Here is a 6,596-nt window from a genome sequence, read left to right as displayed (position 1 = left end):
CCATTCAAAGCCACATCATCATTTTTCAATCCTTTCTGACTTCATTTGTTATTTCTCATGCATTTACTAATTATTTTGAGCTATAAGACCCTAAAATTGAAAAGCATTTCAAATGAACTCTGAAAAGGTTGAAAGTTGGCATGATATCATCATTTTATCCACATAGCATGTGCAAGAAAGTTGAGACGGTTACGGCAAAAACAGGAAGTACTTCGTGTACAAAACGGACAATCTCTTTCAAAGTATCAGGATTTCATACGGAAACTCGTGTGTTACAAAGGGATTTCATTTTTTAAACCTTATTTGAACTCCTGACTTTTTGTTTGTTCAGAATGCACCATTCAAAGCCACATCATCATTTTTCAATCCTTTCTGACTTCATTTGTTATTTCTCATGCATTTACTAATTATTTTGAGCTATAAGACCCTAAAATTGAAAAGCATTTCAAATGAACTCTGAAAAGGTTCAAAGTTGGCATGATATCATCATTTCATCCACATAGCATGTGCAAGAAAGTTGAGACCGTTACGGCAAAAACAGGATGCACTTCGTGTACAAAACGGACAATCTCTTTCAAAGTATCAGGATTTCATACGGAAACTCGTGTGTTACAAAGGGATTTCATTTTTTAAACCTTATTTGAACTCCTGACTTTTTGTGTGTTCAAAATGCACCATTCAAAGCCACATCATCATTGTTCAATCCTTTCTGACTTCATTTGTTATTTTTCATGCATTTACTAATTATTTTGAGCTATAAGACCCTAAAATTGAAAAGCATTTCAAATGAACTCTGAAAAGGTTGAAAGTTGGCATGATATCATCATTTCATCCACATAGCATGTGCAAGAAAGTTGAGAGGGTTACGGCAAAAACTGGATGCACTTCGTGTACAAAACGGACAATCTCCTTCAAAGTATCAGGATTTCATCCGGAAACTCGTCTGTTACAAAGGGATTTCATTTTTTAAACCTTATTTGAACTCCTGACTTTTTGTGTGTTCAAAATGCACCATTCAAAGCCACATCATCATTTTTCAATCCTTTCTGACTTCATTTGTTATTTCTCATGCATTTACTAATTATTTTGAGCTATAAGACCCTAAAATTGAAAAGCATTTCAAATGAACTCTGAAAAGGTTGAAAGTTGGCATGATATCATCATTTCATCCACATAGCATGTGCAAGAAAGTTGAGAGGGTTACGGCAAAAACTGGATGCACTTCGTGAACAAAACGGACAATCTCTTTCAAAGTATTAGGATTTCATCCGGAAACTCGTCTGTTACAAAGGGATTTCATTTTTTAAACCTTATTTGAACTCCTGACTTTTTGTGTGTTCAAAATGCACCATTCAAAGCCACATCATCATTTTTCAATCCTTTCTGACTTCATTTGTTATTTCTCATGCATTTACTAATTATTTTGAGCTATAAGACCCTAAAATTGAAAAGCATTTCAAATGAATTCTGAAAAGGTTGAAAGTTGGCATGATATCATCATTTCATCCACATAGCTTGTGCAAGAAAGTTGAGAGGGTTACGGCAAAAACTGGATGCACTTCGTGTACAAAACGGACAATCTCCTTCAAAGTATCAGGATTTCATCCGGAAACTCGTCTGTTACAAAGGGATTTCATTTTTTAAACCTTATTTGAACTACTGACTTTTTGTGTGTTCAAAATGCACCATTCAAAGCCACATCATCATTTTTCAATCCTTTCTGACTTCATTTGTTATTTCTCATGCATTTACTAATTATTTTGAGCTATAAGACCCTAAAATTGAAAAGCATTTCAAATGAACTCTGAAAAGGTTGAAAGTTGGCATGATATCATCATTTCATCCACATAGCATGTGCAAGAAAGTTGAGAGGGTTACGGCAAAAACTGGATGCACTTCGTGAACAAAACGGACAATCTCTTTCAAAGTATTAGGATTTCATCTGGAAACTCGTCTGTTACAAAGGGATTTCATTTTTTAAACCTTATTTGAACTCCTGACTTTTTGTGTGTTCAAAATGCACCATTCAAAGCCACATCATCATTTTTCAATCCTTTCTGACTTCATTTGTTATTTCTAATGCATTTACTAATTATTTTGAGCTATAAGACCCTAAAATTGAAAAGCATTTCAAATGAACTCTGAAAAGGTTGAAAGTTGGCATGATATCATCATTTCATCCACATAGCATGTGCAAGAATGTTGAGAGGGTTACGGCAAAAACTGGATGCACTTCGTGTACAAAACGGACAATCTCTTTCAAAGTATCAGGATTTCATACGGAAACTCGTGTGTTACAAAGGGATTTCATTTTTTAAACCTTATTTGAACTCCTGACTTTTTGTGTGTTCAAAATGCACCATTCAAAGCCACATCATCATTTGTCAATCCTTTCTGACTTCATTTTTTATTTTTCATGCATTTACTAATTATTTTGAGCTATAAGACCCTAAAATTGAAAAGCATTTCAAATGAACTCTGAAAAGGTTGAAAGTTGGCATGATATCATCATTTCATCCACATAGCATGTGCAAGAAAGTTGAGACGGTTACGGCAAAAACTGGATGCACTTCGTGTACAAAACGGACAATCTCTTTCAAAGTATCAGGATTTCATACGGAAACTCGTGTGTTACAAAGGGATTTCATTTTTTAAAACTTATTTGAACTCCTGACTTTTTGTGTGTTCAAAATGCACCATTCAAAGCCACATCATCATTTGTCAATCCTTTCTGACTTCATTTGTTATTTTTCATGCATTTACTAATTATTTTGAGCTATAAGACCCTAAAATTGAAAAGCATTTCAAATGAACTCTGAAAAGGTTGAAAGTTGGCATGATATCATCATTTCATCCACATAGCATGTGCAAGAAAGTTGAGAGGGTTACGGCAAAAACTGGATGCACTTCGTGTACAAAACGGACAATCTCTATCAAAGTATCAGGATTTCATCCGGAAACTCGTCTGTTACAAAGGGATTTCATTTTTTAAACCTTATTTGAACTCCTGACTTTTTGTGTGTTCAAAATGCACCATTCAAAGCCACATCATCATTTTTCAATCCTTTCTGACTTCATTTGTTATTTCTCATGCATTTACTAATTATTTTGAGCTATAAGACCCTAAAATTGAAAAGCATTTCAAATGAACTCTGAAAAGGTTGAAAGTTGGCATGATATCATCATTTCATCCACATAGCATGTGCAAGAAAGTTGAGAGGGTTACGGCAAAAACTGGATGCACTTCGTGTACAAAACGGACAATCTCTTTCAAAGTATCAGGATTTCATACGGAAACTCGTGTGTTACAAAGGGATTTCATTTTTTAAACCTTATTTGAACTCCTGACTTTTTGTGTGTTCAAAATGCACCATTCAAAGCCACATCATCATTTTTCAATCCTTTGTGACTTCATTTGTTATTTTTCATGCATTTACTAATTATTTTGAGCTATAAGACCCTAAAATTGAAAAGCATTTCAAATGAACTATGAAAAGGTTGAAAGTTGGCATGATATCATCATTTCATCCACATAGCATGTGCAAGAAAGTTGAGAGGGTTACGGCAAAAACTGGATGCACTTCGTGTACAAAACGGACAATCTCTATCAAAGTATCAGGATTTCATCCGGAAACTCGTCTGTTACAAAGGGATTTCATTTTTTAAACCTTATTTGAACTCCTGACTTTTTGTGTGTTCAAAATGCACCATTCAAAGCCACATCATCATTTTTCAATCCTTTCTGACTTCATTTGTTATTTCTCATGCATTTACTAATTATTTTGAGCTATAAGACCCTAAAATTGAAAAGCATTTCAAATGAACTCTGAAAAGGTTGAAAGTTGGCATGATATCATCATTTCATCCACATAGCATGTGCAAGAAAGTTGAGAGGGTTACGGCAAAAACTGGATGCACTTCGTGTACAAAACGGACAATCTCTTTCAAAGTATCAGGATTTCATACGGAAACTCGTGTGTTACAAAGGGATTTCATTTTTTAAACCTTATTTGAACTCCTGACTTTTTGTGTGTTCAAAATGCATCATTCAAAGCCACATCATCATTTTTCAATCCTTTCTGACTTCATTTGTTATTTTTCGTGCATTTACTAATTATTTTGAGCTATAAGACCCTAAAATTGAAAAGCATTTCAAATGAACTCTGAAAAGGTTGAAAGTTGGCATGATTTCATCATTTCATCCACATAGCATGTGCAAGAAAGTTGAGAGGGTTACGGCAAAAACTGGATGCACTTCGTGTACAAAACGGACAATCTCTATCAAAGTATCAGGATTTCATCCGGAAACTCGTCTGTTACAAAGGGATTTCATTTTTTAAACCTTATTTGAACTCCTGACTTTTTGTGTCTTCAAAATGCACCATTCAAAGCCACATCATCATTTTTCAATCCTTTCTGACTTCATTTGTTATTTCTCATGCATTTACTAATTATTTTGAGCTATAAGACCCTAAAATTGAAAAGCATTTCAAATGAACTCTGAAAAGGTTGAAAGTTGGCATGATATCATCATTTCATCCACATAGCATGTGCAAGAAAGTTGAGACCGTTACGGCAAAAACTGGATGCACTTCGTGTACAAAACGGACAATCTCTTTCAAAGTATCAGGATTTCATACGGAAACTCGTGTGTTACAAAGGGATTTCATTTTTTAAAACTTATTTGAACTCCTGACTTTTTGTGTGTTCAAAATGCACCATTCAAAGCCACATCATCATTTTTCAATCCTTTCTGACTTCATTTGTTATTTTTCATGCATTTACTAATTATTTTGAGCTATAAGACCCTAAAATTGAAAAGCATTTCAAATGAACTCTGAAAAGGTTGAAAGTTGGCATGATATCATCATTTCATCCACATAGCATGTGCAAGAAAGTTGAGAGGGTTACGGCAAAAACTGGATGCACTTCGTGTACAAAACGGACAATCTCTTTCAAAGTATCAGGATTTCATACGGAAACTCGTGTGTTACAAAGGGATTTCATTTTTTAAAACTTATTTGAACTCCTGACTTTTTGTGTCTTCAAAATGCACCATTCAAAGCCACATCATCATTTTTCAATCCTTTCTGACTTCATTTGTTATTTTTCATGCATTTACTAATTATTTTGAGCTATAAGACCCTAAAATTGAAAAGCATTTCAAATGAACTCTGAAAAGGTTGAAAGTTGGCATGATATCATCATTTCATCCACATAGCATGTGCAAGAAAGTTGAGACCGTTACGGCAAAAACAGGATGCACTTCGTGTACAAAACGGACAATCTCTTTCAAAGTATCAGGATTTCATACGGAAACTCGTGTGTTACAAAGGGATTTCATTTTTTAAACCTTATTTGAACTCCTGACTTTTTGTGTCTTCAAAATGCACCATTCAAAGCCACATCATCATTTTTCAATCCTTTCTGACTTCATTTGTTATTTCTCATGCATTTACTAATTATTTTGAGCTATAAGACCCTAAAATTGAAAAGCATTTCAAATGAACTCTGAAAAGGTTGAAAGTTGGCATGATATCATCATTTCATCCACAAAGCATGTGCAAGAAAGTTGAGACCGTTACGGCAAAAACAGGATGCACTTCGTGTACAAAACGGACAATCTCTTTCAAAGTATCAGGATTTCATACGGAAACTCGTGTGTTACAAAGGGATTTCATTTTTTAAACCTTATTTGAACTCCTGACTTTTTGTGTGTTCAAAATGCACCATTCAAAGCCACATCATCATTTTTCAATCCTTTCTGACTTCATTTGTTATTTTTCATGCATTTACTAATTATTTTGAGCTATAAGACCCTAAAATTGAAAAGCATTTCAAATGAACTCTGAAAAGGTTGAAAGTTGGCATGATATCATCATTTCATCCACATAGCATGTGCAAGAAAGTTGAGAGGGTTACGGCAAAAACTGGATGCACTTCGTGTACAAAACGGACAATCTCCTTCAAAGTATCAGGATTTCATCCGGAAACTCGTCTGTTACAAAGGGATTTCATTTTTTAAACCTTATTTGAACTCCTGACTTTTTGTGTGTTCAAAATGCACCATTCAAAGCCACATCATCATTTTTCAATCCTTTCTGACTTCATTTGTTATTTCTCATGCATTTACTAATTATTTTGAGCTATAAGACCCTAAAATTGAAAAGCATTTCAAATGAACTCTGAAAAGGTTCAAAGTTGGCATGATATCATCATTTCATCCACATAGCATGTGCAAGAAAGTTGAGACCGTTACGGCAAAAACAGGATGCACTTCGTGTACAAAACGGACAATCTCTTTCAAAGTATCAGGATTTCATACGGAAACTCGTGTGTTACAAAGGGATTTCATTTTTTAAACCTTATTTGAACTCCTGACTTTTTGTGTGTTCAAAATGCACCATTCAAAGCCACATCATCATTTTTCAATCCTTTCTGACTTCATTTGTTATTTTTCATGCATTTACTAATTATTTTGAGCTATAAGACCCTAAAATTGAAAAGCATTTCAAATGAACTCTGAAAAGGTTGAAAGTTGGCATGATATCATCATTTCATCCACATAGCATGTGCAAGAAAGTTGAGAGGGTTAC

Source organism: Aegilops tauschii, chromosome 3, assembly GCF_002575655.3.
Source record: "Aegilops tauschii subsp. strangulata cultivar AL8/78 chromosome 3, Aet v6.0, whole genome shotgun sequence".
In the NCBI taxonomy this organism is placed as follows: Eukaryota; Viridiplantae; Streptophyta; class Magnoliopsida; order Poales; family Poaceae; genus Aegilops; species Aegilops tauschii.
This window is presented reverse-complemented; position numbering follows the sequence as displayed.